The sequence below is a fragment of the Lampetra planeri genome, unplaced genomic scaffold (assembly GCF_965212315.1).
Source record: "Lampetra planeri unplaced genomic scaffold, kcLamPlan1.2.h2 scaffold_103, whole genome shotgun sequence".
In the NCBI taxonomy this organism is placed as follows: domain Eukaryota; kingdom Metazoa; phylum Chordata; class Hyperoartia; order Petromyzontiformes; family Petromyzontidae; genus Lampetra; species Lampetra planeri.
The window spans coordinates 523,856-543,908 of record NW_027613739.1 but is presented as its reverse complement, the minus strand read 5'-3'; the positions used below and the strand labels follow the sequence as shown (position 1 = coordinate 543,908).

The 20,053-nt window shown below is 49.0% G+C and overlaps 1 long non-coding RNA gene across 1 annotated transcript; it reads left to right on the top strand.

The window, feature by feature from the left end:
* The first annotated feature begins 8,101 nt into the window (after positions 1-8,101).
* On the top strand, positions 8,102-11,607 carry LOC144738508 (uncharacterized). Its single transcript, XR_013589277.1, has 4 exons — positions 8,102-8,324; positions 9,598-9,672; positions 10,020-10,079; positions 10,274-11,607. It is a non-coding gene; the product is annotated as an uncharacterized LOC144738508 (long non-coding RNA).
* Positions 11,608-20,053: the final 8,446 nt, after the last annotated feature.

Here is a 20,053-nt window from a genome sequence, read left to right as displayed (position 1 = left end):
GCAGCGTTCTTTATTACACACACCACACTAACTACTGTACGCTAACTACTCGTACAGCCTATCTCACGTATCTCTTCCACACAGCCTAGCATACGCCGCCTACGTAGCGTGCCTACCCTGGCTACGCTCCAGGCCCCCCGGCTATGATACCCTACGGGAGGCTGTCTGACCTGACCCAGCCAAGGTACAGGTCCAACCACCGGCTCCTCAGACCCGGCCCTTACAAGGACATCAGGTAAGAAAGTCCCAGGGCCCACCACTGGCCTCACAGAGCCCCGGCCATTAAAAGGACAGCGGAGCTAGGGGTCCAGGGTCCTACACCAGCAGGTCTTCAGGCTTCGGTCTTCAACTTCAACTGCCACGAACCTCTCCAGAGGTCCGCTTTATATACACTTCTCAGCCGAGGGGCAGGGCTCTGTGGGATCGTAGAACACCCTGCATCCCCCACCCATTGGGAGGGGCTTCGGGGGATCCTAGAACCCCCCACAGCCCCCAACCGCTTCTGAGCTGTCTGCCATTGCAGGCAAGTGCAGCCCATCTACGGCGCTACACATGCACCAAACAAACGCTACGCACCGTCTGCTGCACGGCGGGCGTTGGGAATCCCCTGGGGTCATGCGTGCGAGTGGGGACCGTTGTGTGCCGGTGGCATGGTCGAGATTTGCCAACTCCGCAGGGTTGCCCACAGGTTGCACCTTTGGGGCTGCAGGTGGCAACAAAGCCCCCTTCTGGCAAAACTTGGCAGGACCCTAATGAGAAAAAGTCATGAGACTCATATTCTTAGGTTTTTTCGGTAAAGTCACGTAGGTAAAACATTAAAATTAATAAAAGTAAAATAAAATAAAACATCACGACGTTTCGGAGGCAACACAGGCTTCTGTCTTCAGGTGGAACCGTCAAAGCCACGACAGCTGTATCAAGTAAATGAGAGATTGCAGGAGCTACCACTCCGTTTATATAATGGTTGGGGAAGGGGGGGGGGGTAAGGGCCAAGTACAGCACACTTTTTATTAATATGGTAAGGTGAGGCTTAAGAGGGTGAGCCTTTGTTATGGAGAGGTACGGTTTGTGACTCAACCTGTGACAAGGAGACAACGACTAAACATGGTAAACCTGTAATAGTTGTCTGTCAAATAAGTGTAGTTAAATCTTTTTTGCATGGTTAATCACATCTTTCCAATGATTACTCAGTTTGTAACCGTCATCACGGTTGAAATTATGTCTGTGTTTGTATATTTGTATGGCTTCGTGTACAAACCTTTGATGGTAGCCAGGAGGTTTGCAGAGAACCTTGGTCTCGGAAAAGACAATTTCATGAGAGCCCACCGAGTTGTAGCAATGATCGGCAACGGCCGAAGAATCAGTTCTGCCGTGTTTCAGATTTGACTTGTGCTCGCGGACACGATCAAAAACATGACGTTTCGTTTCTCCAATGTAGCAATCACCACAAATGCAACTCAATTTGTAGACTCCAGGATACTGTAAGTCAGGAACGACATCCTTCACAGATGGAATCAAATCACGGATTTTATGCACTGTACTGAATCGGACTTGGATCTTATGTTTGTTTAGAATTTTGCAGATCTTTTTGGTCACGCCTGCTATGTATGGTAACGTGATAGTTTTGGTCGGAGTTTCATGTGGCTGTTTCTGTGTGGTGGGATAAACAGCTTGGCGGATAGTGCGGTCAGAGTATCCGTTCATCCTGAGGGCCCGATGTACATGTCTTAATTCACCGGCCAGGTGGTGTTGGTCAGAAATGCCATGGGCTCTGTGGTATAGCGTTTTGATGAGAGAATTCTTTTGAGATGGGTGGTGGTGGGAATCCGGTTTCAAGTAGGAATCTGTGTGGGTGGCTTTCCTGTAGACAGAATGTCCCAAGGATCCGTCAGGCCTCCTCTCAAACAGAATATCCAAGAATAGTAGTTTACCGTCTTTCTCCACTTCCATGGTGAATCTGATGGATGGGTGTCTAGAATTGATGTGGTCCAAGAAGTGGTTCAATACTGGGAGGCCATGTGGCCAGATGACGAAAGTGTCGTCCACATACCTCTTCCACAGGGAAGGACGCAGGGTGGATGTCTGGATGGCGTCTGATTCAAACTTTTCCATGAACATGTTGGCTATAACTGGTGACAAGGGGGAGCCCATAGGGGTACCCTCATTCTGTTTGTAGAAGGTGCCATTCCAGGTAAAATAGGTGTTGGTGAGGCAATGCCTAACCAGCGCAGGTACATCAAAATTCAATCCATGTTGGACTAAGTCCTCAATTATTGTTAGGGTGTCCGGTACTGGGACTTTGGTGAACAAAGATACTACATCAAAGCTGACGAGGATGTCATCAGGAGATAGTACCATGTTCTTAACCATAGAGACTAATTGGGTTGAGTTGAGTACTGCCGAAGAGGTCTTGCCTGTGAAGGGGAGCAGAGTATCTGATAAAAAACGGGCTAGTTTGTACGTAGGAGAGTTTATCGTCGACACGATGGGTCGTAGCGGGGTGCCTTCTTTATGGATTTTGGGAAGACCATAGAGTCTGGGAGGTCTAGCCGCCGATGGTTTTAGAGAGGGACGTTTGCTTGGTTCGATTAGGGAAGTCGAACTCGTGATGATACTGTTGGTTTTTGTCGCTAGGCTTTTAGTGGGATCGTTTTTAATTTTGGAGTAACTCCCATCATTAAGAAGGTCCAGGATTTTGTTGTTGTATGAATCTTTATCCATGATGACCGTGGCATTGCCCTTGTCTGCCGAGAGGATGACTATATCATCTCTCTTTTTTAGGTCCGCGAGTTCAGAGCGTTCGTTTTTGCTGATGTTACTAGTGGGTTTCTTAACATTCTTAAGAATAGTAGCTATTTCAGCTCTTGCTACATCCGCATGGATGTGTCCGATGCCTCTGAGGGCTACATCAATCTGAGAAATTATATCCTCTACTGGTATATATTTAGGGGTGACGGCGAAATTTAGTCCTTTGGCCAGTACCGTTTTTAGATTGTCAGAAATTGGGATGTTACTCTGATTAATCACGGTCTTGTTAACATCCAGCTTTGCGATGTGTGGCTCTGGTTTCTTCTTAGATAGGAGGTTGAATTGAGAAATCAGGTTAGCTTTGCATTTGGCTGATATTGAGTCAGCAGAAGCAGAAGTCATGTTATCAACGTGGTTCCAATCGGAAGGTGACATTTTTTGTGTTAACATTAAATGTGTTTGTAAGAGAGTCTTGTCTAAATTATCGAGTTCAGATCGGAGTAACCTTATTCTCTCCGAGATTAATGATAGGCTAGACACCCATCCATCAAATTCACCATGGAAGTGGGGAAAGACGGTAAACTACCATTCTTGGATATTCAGTTTGAGAGGAGGCCTGACGGATCCTTGGGACATTCTGTCTACAGGAAAGCCACCCACACAGATTAATACTTGAAACCGGATTCCCACCACCACCCATCTCAAAAGAATGCTCTCATCAAAACGCTATACCACAGAGCCCATGGCATATCTGACCAACACCACCTGGCCGGTGAATTAAGACATGTACATCGGGCCCTCAGGATGAACGGATACTCTGACCGCACTATCCGCCAAGCTGCTTCTCCCACCACACAGAAACAGCCACATGAAACTCCGACCAAAACTATCACGTTACCATACATAGCAGGCGTGACCAAAAAGATCTCCAAAATTCTAAACAAACATAAGATCCAAGTCCAATTCAGTACAGTGCATAAAATCCGTGATTTGATTCCATCTGTGAAGGATGTCGTTCCTGACTTACAGTATCCTGGAGTCTACAAATTGAGTTGCATTTGTGGTGATTGCTACATTGGAGAAACGAAACGGCATGTTTCTGATCGTGTCCGCGAGCACAAGTCAGATCTGAAACACGGCAGAACTGATTCTTCGGCCGTTGCCGATCATTGCTACAACTCGGTGGGCTCTCATGAAATTGTCTTTTCCGAGACCAAGGTTCTCTGCAAACCTCCTGGCTACCATCAAAGGTTTGTACACGAAGCCATACAAATATACAAACACAGACATAATTTCAACCATGATGATGGTTACAAACTGAGTAATCATTGGAAAGATGTGATTAACCATGCAAAAAAGATTTAACTACACTTATTTGCCAATCTTATTTGACAGACAACTATTACAGGTTTACCATGTTTAGTGGTTGTCTCCTTGTCACAGGTTGAGTTTCAAACCGTACCTCTCCATAACAAAGGCTCACCCTCTTAAGCCTCACCTTACCATATTAATAAAAAGTGTGCTGTACTTGGCCCTTACCCCCCCCCCTTCTCCAACCATTATATAAATGGAGTGGTAGCTCCTGCAATCTTGTGGGGGCCGTTGGCCCCCGGGGTCTCTCCCTCACGCATCCCCTATTCCGGTTGCGTTGCTGCACCGCCCTATTACCCGCTACGGTTTCGCCAGCATTCGAACGCGACGCCCCTACTGTTACAGCCTCGCGCCGCGCTCCCACGCTGCGAGCATACATGCGCACAGCATCATCAATCAAACGCCATACTCCCCCTCTTTACACCGCTACGTACAGCTCTCGCACGCTGCGAGCGTGTGCCCGTCTACAGCCCTGTGCGGCACTCACCTCCACGTCGAATAACCACGTTACCAATGCGCACCCGTATCCGACACGTAACGAACGTATGCGCACTCACGCACACAGCTCCCCGCGGCACTCACTCACCACTGAATACTCGCGTTATGATCGCGCACCTGTATCACACACGGAGTGAACACACGCAGCTCCACACGCGACACCCACTCTCGAGCCGCTCTGCGCAGCGCTCCCCCGAGGCGAGCCGCAGCACTACACGCGTTCACACCGCTCACGAGATCACACGAGGCCACGATTCGCTATTAATGATTTATTATCTGCTACCTGGTAATTAATGTTAAATCAGTGAGTCGACGAGGCTGGCCTATTCCACTAAACCTGTACTATTTCCCTATTTATCGGTTATGACCCTACTTCACCTCCTTACTCACTGCTGGGTGCCCACGGCGGTTTGCTGCTCCCTGTGTTAACAGCGTACCTCGGTGCGTCGCACGGACGTCCGGGTCGCTGGCTGGAGCTGCGTCTGGTCCTCTGGCGCTGGAGTAAGAGAGCGATTTCCCCTTTGCGCCCCCTATTTATCCTCCCTACATCAAAGGGATGCGGCTCTGAGTTTTTCCTTAACAATTGGCTCGCGCCCCCTAGCACGCGCACGGCAGTTCCGGGCGCTTTTGATATGCTAATCAATGTGCGGCGTGCGCGGCGTAAATCCTAATTAATCCCTTACCCCCCCTAACAATGGTGCCTGCGCGCTCAAGCATAATTATCCCAACCCTCCATGACTATGCGCAAGAGCCCCTGCGGTCCCGCTATTCATGCTGTCCCGTCCCTCCCCTGCTTGCCCCGTTGACACGTGGGTGGTGTGTGTGGGGGATGCGCTTCAACCGCGGTGGCCGAATGCCCCTCGCCGTGGCCATACCATCTTAAGGCCAGTCGCAGCGCCGCGGTGCAAAGTAGTGTCGGGGGAGGTCGTCCAATTCCCTGATCGCCGGAAACCATGAGAGTTAATCCCGATAAGGGTTTCTCGGATAAAAACCGGTCGATCAGATGACCTTCCCTTCCAGCTCTATGGGGGGGGGGGGGGGGAATGCGTGCGGGTGTGTTCATGTGAGGTGAGGTGAGGGGGACGAGGGGTTGGCTCCGTTGCTTGGTGGTGGCGAGGTCGGGGGTGGGGCGCCTGCCGAACGGCTTTGTGGCGGCGGCATCACAATCTCTCATTTACTTGATACAGCTGTCGTGGCTGTGACGGTTCCACCTGAAGACGGAAGCTTGTGTTGCCTCCGAAACGTCGTGATTTTTTATTTTATTTTACTTTTATTAATTTTAATGTTTTACCTACGTGACTTTACCGAAAAAACCTAAGAATATGAATCCTTGCAGTCACGAAAGCTTCAAATCTAGAAGTCATGAGACTCATTGAGCTTTTTCTGGGTAAACAATCATAACAATTAAATTAAGTTACTACACGGTTCATACTCTTAGGTTTTTTCGGTAAAGTCACGTAGGTAAAAAATAAAAAATAAATAATAAATATAGTAGAAATTATAATAGAAATAAAATAATAAATCACGACGTTTCGGAGGCAACACAAGTCTCCGTCATCAGGTGGGACCGTCACGGCAAAATTTACCGTATCAAGTGAGGAAAAATCCAAGAAGCAAGCTCTTAAATACAAGTTAAGGGGGAGGGGGGGAGGGGCTTATCTGAATGTGGTAGCCAGGGAATGGAACGATGGGGGGGGGGGGGCTAAAAGAGAACAATGGTGCACATTGACTCGGGGTTCTCTTTTAGCCCCTTCGCCCCCCCCATCGTTCCATTCCCTGGCTACCACATTCAGATAAGCCCCCCCCTCCCCCTTAACTTGTATTTAAGAGCTGTCTCTTGGATTATTCCTCACTTGATACAGTAAATTTAGCTGTGACGGTCTCACCTGATGACGGAGACTTGTGTTGCCTCCGAAACGTCGTGATTTATTATTTTATTTCTATTATTATTTCTATTATTTTTATTATTAATATTTTTTTTACCTACGTGACTTTACCGAAAAAAACCTATGAATATGAATCCTTGCAGTCACGAAAGCTTCAAATCTATAATTACTGCACGGTCTTTAGTGTAGGACATGAAACCCCTGTGGCGAGTTTCTGTTTGAAGAGTGCGATGTTCGTGCTTCAAAGTCCTCATGTCAAATTCACAAACCATTTTGGGACGTGACCATTTCAAACAAGCAAATAAGAAAACAGCCGTGAGAGAGAGAGCTAATTTAGCGTCTAGAGAAAGCCCAGTTACCCACACGCAGCATCGCCTGCTTCGCTTATTCACGAGTAGTAGAGGGCTCAGCTATGGGCCACGGTCACAGGACGTCACTCACAAGTGGAAGCTTGGCAGCTCAAGTCCCAGCTGGGCGGGTCAACACAGTTCAGTTCAGTACCCATAGAATGACCACCACGTTGCGGGAATTGAACAGTAGTAAACGCATTGAGGGGCTGATCCCCCGCTATAGTCAGTGTGCTCCATGTGCTGGCTGCCCAGTGGCACCGCTCAGGGCCAATCCGGCGTGATCCTCGCTCCCTCGCAGGGGAGAAGCCGCTGCTGTCCATAGCCACAGGCGCAGCGCGTAGTCGTAGCCGTAGCGGTGATCGGCGCACCACCGCGATGTGAACTCTGCGGCCCGAGGTCCATTCCCACGCCACAGCGAACGTCGGCGGCGAGTGGCATCTCAACCGGTCCTGGCACCTTCACGAACCTACAATGACCAGGGTGGTGAAGTATGGTCAAACAACACCCATGACCGACACGGCGTGGGGAGACCTTTGTCCACAAATTGACTGTAAATTGTTTTGCATCCACTTCAGCTCCCCCTTAATTACAGAGCCTTCCACTGTGAATGTCGCAAAATGATGCCCAGTAATGCCTGAATTGTGTCTCCCATAAAATAAAGTCGTTAACTCGCACAGCTACGTAGGGGTCGTCATTAGTACAGTCTTGAAGTTCATTATATAAAGTACTTTAGGAATAAGAAAAGTCGATACAATATGGTGGTTGATAAAATGTGTTTCTTCGCCATTGTGAGATTCAACAAAAAGTGCCACTCCATCTGCTGCTGTGAAATGTAAAACACCACACGGGTTGCATTCATATTCAGTAGCTCCTGTGAACACAATGTGTGTGCTGCGTGAGCTCTGGCGAGGCTTGCAAGGAACTGAGGGGTTTTGAACAATTCCCATACGGCCTGAAGCACCGCTCCCCATGCGTTTCAGGCAAATTGTCAGGCACCGTGCAGTAGAGCGGCACGCACTCCCGGTGTGTGTTCCACTGCCCAAGGAGACGCTCGTGTATCGTACTGCATCGCGCTGTGATAGCCTGAGCTGTGTGGGTCAGTGTGAGGAGGGGAGCCCCACCGGACGTGGAAGTGGAGATGGGGTCACAGCGGGGTATGGGTGAGACCGGGGGTGCCTGGCTGTTTGGATGAGTGATAGTGCAGTGGTTAGCGCACCGTGCTCTGAACCTGGTGACCTGAGACTGATGCTCGACCACGGGAGCAATCAGTGGGGAGTAATCTCTGAACCAGTTCTGGGCCTCCGTTGTTCAATGTGTAAACATCAGCACTGGCGAGCCACACGACCCACTCATGTGACACGTCAGCCTTCATAGGCGGCTGTACTAGCGGTGCGTGGCTTGTGGTTCTCCCTTCCTCCCAATGCAGCTGAAGCCCTGCTGAAGCGGCCGCACGCCTCCGACGACCTTGTGGGTGAGTATCTCTCCTCCAATCCCACTACGGCTGACCAACCCTCACCCACCCATCCACACCTCCTCTGTCGTGTCTCCAGCATGACCCATCCGTTGGTGTTCCCATGCCATCTCAACTGCCCAGGCCCATATTCCACCATAATAAAAAAGCCTTGAGAGGCAACTGGCTCTTGCCACAACTTGGTAAAGGCCACCACTGGCCAACTCGAGTGTCTTTTACAGGAGCCAAGAGGACAGTTGGTCTCTTACTGGTAGGAACGAAGTGAACCAGCCTACAATAGATTATATCGTCCGTCCGTCCGATGTCCGATTAGGTGTAGCAACATCGCCCCCTACTGCAAACACTTGGCAGGACCCTACAAAAACCTTTAGACTCAGTGATGCTTTCCTGGCTAAACAAGTGTAACATTCCCTTATAATTCCCTGAGATAACTTTTAATTAAATTTTTTTCTGGCTAAACAAGTGTAACATTCCCTTATAATTCCCTGACATAGCTTTTAATTAAAAAATTAAATTAAAAATTAACTCACAGCGGCCTAAAGCCTACAGCTAGGCCTAAAGCCTAGAACTAGGCCTAAAACTCTCCCTTCGCATCATACCCCCGCGTGTGTGAAAGGGAGTTAATGTTTAACAATGTTACATTCCCTGATGTTTTTAAATAGAAACATTTACATTTAAAGCTTTTACATTAATAATTAAAACATTTAAATTAAAAATTTACTCACAGCGGCCTAAAGCCTACAGCTAGGCCTAAAGCCTAGAACTAGGCCTCAAACTCTCCCTTCGTATCGTCCGATTAGGTGTAGCAACATCGCCCCCTACTGCAAACACTTGGCAGGACCCTACAAAACCCTTAGACTCAGTGAGGCTTTCCTGGCTAAACAAGTGTAATAATACATTATGTTTATATTCTTTGGTTATTCGTTCCTACCAACCCACCCCGCAGGGACCTGTTTATTTAACCTGAACAAACTCACCACCATCGCCAAAACCATCAAAGCACTTCCCAAACTTCACCTGACCAATAACAACCCCCGTGCTTCAGAGTCACGGACATTTATGTCTGTGAGATATTGTACACAGATATTGGATTATTGTTTTGAAATGAGCTAACATCACAAAGCAGGACCGTCCTAAAGAATAAGCGCCAGACTGAGCAAGGTTTACCTGGGTTGAATAATTGTCACTGTTCTTCGAGAGCGCGCTATCATTGCTGTGAGTGCCTCTGTGTGTGAGCGTTTTTCAGTCGCGTCTCTGTGCGTCCACTGTGCAGAATGCGCGCTCAGCAGCTGCTTCAACAACACGGAGTGCTTCCACAACTACCACCACGAGCTCGCTCAGAACCCCGGTGAGCAGGGAGGGTCCTTCCTTCCCCCCGCTACCCTCCACCCACCCCTCCACAGCTCCCATTCCCCCCACCTCCTCCCCCGTGAGCCGAGGCTGGGCCGTGTTGTGAGTGCCCTGGGGACTGAGAGCGCGATTCCCGTGTAGGGCAGGGGGACTGATTAGGGCTGTAGATACACCGCGTCAATCCATCGATTCATTCTGACTCTTAATGCTCACGATATGCTTGCATAACAATTCGTGTTTTTATATATTAATATGTCTGTGTGCGGCTATCTCTCACTGGGTGCCCTGTGTGTGTGTGGATATATCTCACTGGGTGCCCTGTGTGTGTGTGTGCCTCGTGTGTAGCGTCTCACCGGGTGTTCAACCTCACGCTGTGCGCGTTCGTCTCCACCGACTACCCACTCGGTGAGTCCCGCACCGCGAGCCCCACGCGGGACACACAGACAACACCCAAGTATTTGTTTTTAAAAACTTAAGCCACGTTCTTAAGCATAGCACCCGGGCCAGGATGAAAGCCTGGAGTGAGTGGCTGAGCGGTGGTCGTGCCTCACCGCGTGCTCGTGCTGTCTCCTTCTTGGTGTCGTTGTCCATCGGTGCAGAGTGCGACCATCGCAACTGCACCCTGGACATCGCCGCCTGCAAGCACCTGGACATGGCGAGCATGCCGGGTACGAGTGCGCACACACGCACACGCGACTTGGAGCGCACGCAAGCACGAGTACACACAACACGCGCCGTCAATGCTCACGATTCGTCGAACAGGATCCATCACTGTGCTCTCTGCACACACGTGGAAGCGTTCGCGTGGGAATCGTTGAAGTGTCATATAGCCAAATTATGTGCGTATAGAGGTGGAGTGGCGGTGCAGTGGTTAGCGCACTGCGCGACGTAACCCGGCAAGTTCGATTTCCAGCCACGGCTAACATCGGTGGCGAGCGGCATCTGACCCGGCACTGGGTTTCCCGTCAATTCAACCAGCAGTGGCCAGCGTGGTGAAGTATGGCTAAACAACCCCCGTGACCGACGGCGCAGGGGTCATTTCATCCAACAGTGGACGGACAAAGCGCTGTTCACTGCCATGGTCGATGTGCCACTCCTCGCTTGCATGGAACGGTTTCCCCTGCAGTGGAGAGTGCAGGGCGAGTGTCGCTGCACGGCGCTGAGCGGGGACCGCGCGTGGGGCGGGGCTCACGCCGGGCCCCTCCCCCTTTAAAACGACTCTGGCCGCGACGGTGGTGCGCTCGTGTGAATGCGTGTGTGTTGACACTGTGTGTGTGTTGACACTCTGTGTGTGTGTGAATGTACGTGTGTGGGTTGACACTCTGTGTGTGTTGACACTCTGTGTGTGTGTTGACACTGTGTGGGTGTTGACACTGTGTGTGTTGACACTCTGTGTGTGTGTGTTGACACTCTGTGTGTGTGAATGTACGTGTGTGTTTTGACACTCTGTGGGTGTTGACACTCTGTGTGTGTGTTCGTTCTGGTGGTTCCGGTGGTACTGGTTCTGCTCATCCTCTACTTGCAAAGACGTGAGAACCAGCGCTTCAGATGTATTCACACAAAAAACATAGATTCCCCGTATAGCCTTAACAGACTGTTGGAGCAAGTGCTGTTAGCGAACACCTATGAAGGCTGGGATGGCACACGAATGGTGGGTGGGTGGCCAGCACCACACCTTTGTCTCCATAGTGGTGATGTTTACACACCGCACCAGGTACTTCTTTGAGGCTGAGTCGACATAGGGGAGGCCCAGAACCTGTTCAGATCATCACTGGTGTTGGCCGTGAGCAGGAATCGAACTTGAGTCACCTGGTTTGTAGCGCAGATGTTGCATTGCCGCTCTGTGTCTTTGTCACAAAGATACACACACTCACACACACGTGCATGTGCACACACACACGTGCATGTGCACACACGAACAGGACAGGCTGTACTGCTCGGGACATTCGGTGCTTCCCCTGCACTTCCAGCGACAACATCACCGAGAAACATGGCTTCAGGAGCAATCTCACCGAGCCCATCACCTTCAGAAGCAACCTCACCGAGCACCGCACCTCCAGGAGGAGACAAGAGCTTGGATAAGTTCCCATGGTGGTGATGTCTATCTGAGTCACCGTCCCAGCCACTCGCCTCGGCTGGCAGCACGCTGTGCCTCCTCCCACTGCGGTTTAATGTTGGTGTTGTTTAAATTTAACTTATTTTCAAAGTTTTGTTATGATTCAGTCTTTAGTTGTAGGCTCGAGTTTAACTATTTTAGTTGTTAACTTTAGGTTAAGGCACCGGCGTATGTTGTATTTATTGTCGTAAAATTTTACATTTTCATATTATTCGGTCAGCGTTCCCCAAATTTACTAATTTTTATTTTATAACAAGTCTGAGTTAGAATGTTGCCATCCTCACACGACAGCACTCATTGCTGTTGGTATTCCTGAGCCAGTGTTGTAAATTCCACAGTAACAGGTCAGGGAGCACTTTCTCAATATCACAACCGCGACTGACTTCCTACAAACCAATTTTACAAACCCCAATGGGAATATAGATTCGTTCAGTTCCTGCCCGAACAGGATTTCAACTTGCGGCCTGTCATGGTGAGTTGAGCTCTCAAACCACGATGCCATCGGATGCCTCCATGTCGGATATCGGCACCATCATCGCCACCGGTCCCTTAACCGTGGCACTGTGGGGGCTCCAGTGATGCTTTGGCGTTCAACTCTTTCCACCTCTCGCAGTCAACGTCTGTGACTGACCCCCTAATGGTCATGTCACCTCCACGCGAAGTTATTCACCCGAACAATGGGCGGTGTGTGGTAGTCGTTGGAAGCACCGCATCTCTAAAGATGATTCCAAGACTCACAGCTATAGAATGTAAATTACTACTGTTCATGCAATCGACAACAGTAATATATAAATTATTATATCAACAGCATTATGTTTCAAAAAATATTACAAGCAAACTGAGGACGTTATGGTAATGTGAGCCGGCACAGGAAGCAGCAGGATCTGATCGTAAAATTAGATCTCAATTCACCACACGTGGCATCTCGTGGCACAAGGCTAATTGTCTCAGACCATTACAGTTCTGATTAAATACTTCTCGTCCTGCGATTATTGCGGTTGGCTGTGTACGGTGCGAAAAAAGTTAAGCATACGTACGTAGAGAATGCAGCATTAATTGTCGTGAATTAACAGGATTTCTCCAAGTGGAGTTGACTTCAATAACTCTGCCACCTAGCGACCCAACATCCCCTATCAGTTGTCAACCACCGCTCCCTGTGCCCTCTCATCTCGCCCCAACCTCTCTACTCCTCCCCTCTCTCTCACTGGCAGCCGTTTCCCTCCACAAGCACAAATCGTGAGGATGTTGCGAGTTCGACAGCGACATCCCACATGTCACCAAAGCTGTTACACATTACCTGGCACGTGTCACTTTGAGGACATTCATATTGGTCAGCCAATGTCAGATTATTAGTTTGTAATATTTAAGAAAAGTGTGTTTTGCAATGGATATATGAAGTTACATATTTTCTTGGTGGGGGTGTTAATCCCCAGAATAGCATGCGCCGTTCATTGCGTATTAGCAGATGCGTTCATGACGTCTGACCATAAATCATAAAACCGTGAACACTCATACTGTGTTGGGTGCTGCAGTGCGTCCTGTGTAGGGTACCCTGTTTTTCTCCATTAAGGCCAAATGTGCTCATTATTAATTTAAAATGTTATTTATATTGTTTTTAATGTATATACAGTACAACCTTGCATATCTGACCATCATCTATCCACTTTGCCCAATTAACCACCCAGCGCTGTGCTTGTGCACGGTGTAGCGGTCATCTTCGATTGATGCTCACATATCTGACCTTTACACAAATCTGACCTTCACACAAATCCACCTGTAGCTCAGTCTGACGTAAGTCAGATATGTGATGCACTAACAGAAAAGAAAACCACATCGGTGCGACCACCACAGCAAACACGAGCACGTTCTGCAGGGTGCGCAGTGGCAATTCAGTGGCTGACTGGGGCTGCCTGATGCATGGCTGCGCAGCGTGGAGATGCAACTCAAGGCGAGGTAGCGTCGTGCCCCGTGATATTTTTGAGCTGCTGGAGCGCCATTATTTCGCCTATTTGGTTCACTTTTAAGGGATCGTGAAACCCCTATTGTATGTGGGACACGGTACATCCACCACGCTATCTCAAGGATACCCTACAGTCACCACAATCACCTCTGGGCATGCATACAATGGTGGGAGCAAGCAAGGCCATGAGGGCTTTGGTCGACAACCCTCCCACGAATGTTAATTCAATGTCAGAATCTCTGTCTTCAAGCGGTGCTTATCTCTGTGGAAAACAAATTCCACGTTTTTGTGGTGGTGGTGGTGGTCAGTACCTCGCTATAACGACGACTGTTGACGTCCCACAATGCGGTACTCATTTTAACCACACTGGAGCAATGATGGGCTGATAGGCCTCGGCAAGGTAAGGTAATTTACCCTTTTTACCGGGTAAAATGGTAAAGATAAAGGTGTCGACACCTTTACCTTTAAGGTAAAGGGTAGGGTAAAGGTAGCGCGGAAGAATTACCCGGTAGGGTAAAGGTAGAGTGAAATATTACCCGGGAAATACCTTGTTTACCGCTCGCTAAAAGCTCTGTGGCGCAGTTCGTGGCCTCCATATAAAATTGGAATCATCGAGAGTATTCTATATGAATAAAGCGCTCTACCTAGCATTTACCTGTTATAAACCTTTTTAATGTGGAGTACCCCAGTAATTACCCTGTCATCGGGTAATTTGAATGGGGTAAGGGTAAAAGGTAGGGTAAAGGTAGGCTCGTTGCTTTTGACCTTTTACCTTACCTTGCTATAGGGTTAGAGGTCAGGGTAGAGTGATTGTATTGTGGTAAGGTAAAAGGTAGGGCAAGGGTAGGTTCGTTGTTTTTACCTCTTACCTTACCTTGCCGAGGCCTATGGGCTGAGTCAACCATCGGATTGTAACTCGCGGCGTTCTGCTTGCGAGTCGAGCTCTGTGTCACAGTATCACCCTCCCACAGAGCTCCGGTCTGGTGCGAGGCTTTCGAAGGATTTTGTGGCTTCGCGTTGTGTTAAATTTTTACTTAAAAATGCCAAGACGTGAAAAATGATGCACACTGAACTCAGTGTTTCAGAATAAAACGCCACCTGTATTTGTATACGTGTGCATGTACAGCCAGTGCCAATCCACGACTCGATGAGGGCCTCTCTACGCCGGTGCGGATTGTGGGGGTTAGTTGACTCTGCCTAGCAGCATGTTAACATTATAACCTTTCCCATAGTCATAACCCTAGCCCTGATCCCTAAGCCTCTCTATAACCCTCCATGTCATCTTGGCCTCATCTATAATAGGCTTAATGGTCTAATCACAATCCTGGCCTTAATCAGAATACTAAACAATGTCCCTTTGTGACTCATCGCCAATGTTGATTCACAGAAAGGGCCTCCAGATTGAGCAGCATCACTTCCTCACGGTGCCACTTCTCTGCATTGTCGATCAAACGCGTCGGAGCGCGAGGAAGTTCACGCGCGGTGCTACTGCAGGGGTAATGGCACTGCTAGGAGACGGTGCCGCAGTCCTAGCGGCTGTGTGAGCTGGGGGCCGCTCTCTCGCGCTGGGGGCCGCTCCCTCGCGCTGGGGGCCGCTCCCTCGCGCTGGGGGCCGCTCACTCGCGCTGGGGGCCGCTCCCTCGCGCTGGGGGCCGCTCCCTCGCGCTGGGGGCCGCTCCCTCGCGCTGCTGCTGCTGGCGCTGGGTGAGGGGAGGGGTCAAGCAGCGGGGCCCCAACCTGGCGGAAATTTCAGTGGAGAGCTCGAGGAGAACAAACCGGTTTAGTGAGTCCAATTTGATCAACAGTCACCTAAAGCCCACATTACAGCGACTCATTTATGAACTTGTTCTAAATTATAACCCACCTCAAATAAGTTAGATTTTTTTGTAAATGTGTAAGTCCATACGGTTGTGGTAGATTAACATTATGTCACGTAGCATTAGCTGTACTTTAGTTATAATACGCGTTTTAGTAGAGATAATAAACCTTGCTTTACACGAAATGTTATCTATGCAAGTCTATGTGCAGGGTATGCATCGCTGTACACGGTAGGAATATCATAATTCATCGATCAACATAGATTCTCGAAAATAATAATATCCAGCTCACAATATTTTTGTACATATTAAATAAAACTGAGCAAATGAAACAAGCTGTGTATTTGGTCATGCGTGTGCTGGTGAAGGAAGAGCCTCCACTGGAGGGATCTCCAAAGAGCCCCCTAGAGGGCACCAGGCCTCCTGCTCCACGTGTCTCGCAGTCGGGTTGCACTCTCGCGGCACCAGGAGCCGTTCTTACGCTCGCCGCTTGCTTCACACTCAGTTCTTCGAATCTCACGGACGCGGCGATTCCGTCTCCCCCTCATTGCGGCTGTTCTCACGCTGCCACGAGTCGATCTCAGGAACCCCACAGTGGCCTCGATCGCGCATTTCAACTTGAGGGGTCTGCCACAGGTGACATCATCGTGTGTTGTGGGGCTGCCTGGCACCAACAAGCTGACAAACCATGTGTACATCAATAGAGCTTCCACTCTGTTAGGGACTGTATATAATTGTATCAAAAAACATTGGAGGTGGGGCTTTAATACCTTTTGTGAATGTATTTTGTTGCCACCTTTTTTTACAAAATCTTTCAATCCGGCAAAGTTGGTAAATGGTGCGTTCACGTTTTGTAGGGATTGCTTCAGGGTTTTGTAATTTTGTGAAAACAAATGTTGTCTCTTTGGACAGAGAGACATTCCCTTGTCTCTTGCCTTAAATATTGGGAAACCGTGATGTGTATTGCATCTGAGCTGCTCGCTATCCAATATAATAATGTTGCATTGCTGCAGCTCATGGACAAGAACCATGCCCATTCAAACGACCAGTCACAGGCCTGCTCAAGCAAGCATTGGGTGGTGCTCTACTCGGTTAATGGACCTAAGCTCGCAATGGAAATTCCACATCCCTATGACAGGGACCAGCCTATCCACTGGCCAGCATGCTGCTTGGATTATTGTGACATCAAATCCGAAGCGGAGGCAATCTCAGCTTGACACAAACTGTGCACGGCGCTCCCCTTAACGACGGCGCTCAATGAAAGTGAACAATCACCAACGCGCATCGCACTTCGTGATTTAACAGTTTGTATGGCGCAGGACGAGAAAATGTTAAGCGGCGATTTCCAACGATGTTGATAATCGGGATGAATTGTTCGTGCTCTTTACAAAATGTATGTTATAATTTCATTTAAGCATTTTAAAACTCGTGAAGTAGACATTATTTCGTAAGGAATAGCTGTGTTGCTATAGTAACGCAGCCTGCATCACGACCTCTTTGTTTAACTCAAGATGGTGGCACGCATCGCACCTCAGTGAGACCACAGCCGCACTCGTCCATTGTGGGAGCTTAAGAAGCATTATCTGTAAGTTGTTTATACTCCTATAATATTGGCAATGCTGTTGTAATGGTGGAATGACCGTTATAGTGATGTAAATGCCTTTATGGTGCCGTTAAGTTGTTGTAGTAAATACGAGGCCTAGTTAGTAACGAAGCCTGCGACTTTCCTTATTGTGGATGTTACTTGTGATTTAGTAGGTCGAGTCAGACTTGTGCCTATGTTGCAATCCTGAGAGTAAAGATGACGAAGTATCTCATCCACAGTTTAGTGTTAAGTGTAATGCTGTACATTTGGGGTGCAGTGGGATGAATACACGAGGTGGTTGTATGCAACGCACTGGCTTGTGCTCTTATCTAGCTGTTCAGTGGTAATATAGGGGCCTGGTCCTTCCAGGATCTATTGTTATCTAAGACAATGTTCTGATGCTGTGGTGTTCATTGTGTGGGTGTTTCCGGATTATAACAGATGCTGTATCTGTGTTTTCTCACCAGTTTTACCCTGTTACAGTCAATAAATGACGATTGGAGTTGGACGTTCATCCTGGCTCCGAGGGTTTATTGAACGCAAGGTTATCTACTCGACTAGCGGTGCAACGCAGCGCACAGCGAGGCCGAGATAAGGCTTCTCTATGGAATACATTTTCTCTTAGTTGCGCGTGGTTGACCTATTTTGCCTTTCTATTCTTCTGGATGACCCTTGCTTCTAATACTTAATAATTAATATTCAGTTTGTGATTTATCATGGTTATTACCAGGTATATTCCTAGGGTTTATTAACCATTGTTGTCTATCTGTATACAGAGATTGTGCTGTTTTACTCGAGTTATATTTTAATGTCCTGGGATGAGATGTAACTAAGTTTCCACTTAAGCTTTCTTGACTGCTGGAATTCGTATCCTTTGGTTTTTGGTAAGGTCACGTAGATTCCAAAAACACAGGATGAGATGTTACTATCCTTTGTGCAAGCACTTCCAAGAGTTCATGAACAGTGAGCCTGGTGAAATTTGGGGAGCGCATCGTCAGTAGTGAACCTTTGGTTCCTAGGGTGTTTCGGCCTTTCATACTATACACCCTCCCCAAAGGCGGCCAGCGACAGGGTGATCAATCCTACGCTTGCGTCCCATTCCCAATTAGTCATAGGAGTTGCCTTGTTGTTGATAGCCAACATCCCATGGGACTATGCATGGCAGGGGCGTCCTCCTCTCTTAGTCAAGCATTGTTGACTGCATACCTCCTGGCCCTCTCACTTTGGGGCCCAGCTGGGGTCTTTCCTCTTCATCCAGAGCCACTGACTGCTGCCTTCTGCCGCCTCTGATACAGCTCTGATTACCAAACGCTGGCTCTGGCCCTTAATTCCCAGGTCTCTAAGAAGTTTGGTTGTAGATGTTGCCACAAAACCTTTGCAGCCCACCTCCACTGGTCGGACTTCTGTGTTTCAACCATGATGCCGTGCTTCGGCAGCTAGATCGGCATAGCGCAGATGTTTTCGCTCATAAGCCTCATCTACTGAGTCCTCCCAGGGTACTGTGAGCTCAATGATGAAGACCTTCTTGAGCGAACGGGACCAGAGCACCATGTCAGGTCTTAGGGTGGTGGTTGCGATCTCCGGAGGAAACACAAGTTGCCGGCCAATGTCAGCTAGCATTTTCCAGTCGCGGGCCAAGCGCAGCTGGTCTCGCTCTAATAGTGTAGAGCCGCTCTTCGGTGGTTTAGCCCCTTCGCGGACAAAGGTCGTCCGTAAGGGGTGTGATGTTGCTGGGGGTGGTAGGGAGTTGGTGGCAGCTCGCTTGTCCTCCAGGACGGACGCAAGGTTTTTAAGGACTTGGTTGTGACGCCAAGTGTAGCGTCCTTGGGTGAGGCTTGTTTTACACCCTGTGAGAATGTGCCTGAGGTTGGCTGGCATGGAACAGAGGGCACAGTCCGGATCTTCACCATACCATTGGTGAAGATTAACTGGTGTTGGAAGGACGTCATATGTTGCTCTTATGGAAAAGCTCAACCGCCTCGCTTCCATGGCCCACAGATCCTTCCAGCTGATCTTCCTCTTCTCCACACTTTCCCATCGAGTCCACTGTCCCTGTTTGGCAAGAGAGACTGCCTTGGCCCACCTTGCAGCCTCCTCCTGATGGCGTACTTCCTGCACTACCATCTTCCGCCGCTCTGGTGCAGTGGCCTTACTCCAAGCAGCACGGCTAGTTAGCCCAAGGCCTCCTCTCCCTTGCTGAACATGACCCACAATGTCAGCATGTCTGAGGGCTGCTGTTGCCTCCTGGACTGCTTTTCCTGGCCTCCATTTGCGCCCAGTTGCCAAGGTCGGCGCGTTGTTGCTCACCACTGGGTCTCGAGATTCATTCAGTGTCATCTGGAGCCTGGTTTTTGCACACTTGAATTCCTCGGTTAGACTGGTGAGGGGCAGCTTGAGGACACCATCTCCATAGAGGCCTATGGTGGTAAGGCATCGTGGAACTCCGAGCCACTTCTTTAAGTAGCTCGTGACTCCTCTTTCCATCTTCTCCACTGTTGAGATTGGAACCTCATACACTGCTAGGGGCCACAACACCCGGGGTAGGAGACCAAACTGCAGACACCAGACCTTTAACTTTCCAGGTAGCTGGGTGTTATCGATGGACTGTAGGCTACTACTGATGTCTTTGTGCAGCTGTTGCACCTGGTCTTTGTCCTTCAGGCTTGCATCATACCACCTTCCAAGGCTTTTTACCGGCTGCTCAGACACTGTTGGGATTTGTTCATCTCTGATGAAGAATTTCAGGTCACAGAGTACTCCCTTCACAATCGAGATGCTGCGTGACTTGGATGGTTTAATCTTCATACGGGCCCAGCTGATGTTCTCCTCGAGTTTTCTGAACAGTCTCCTGGTGCATGGGACAGTGGTGGTCAATGTTGTAATGTCGTCCATGTAGGCTCT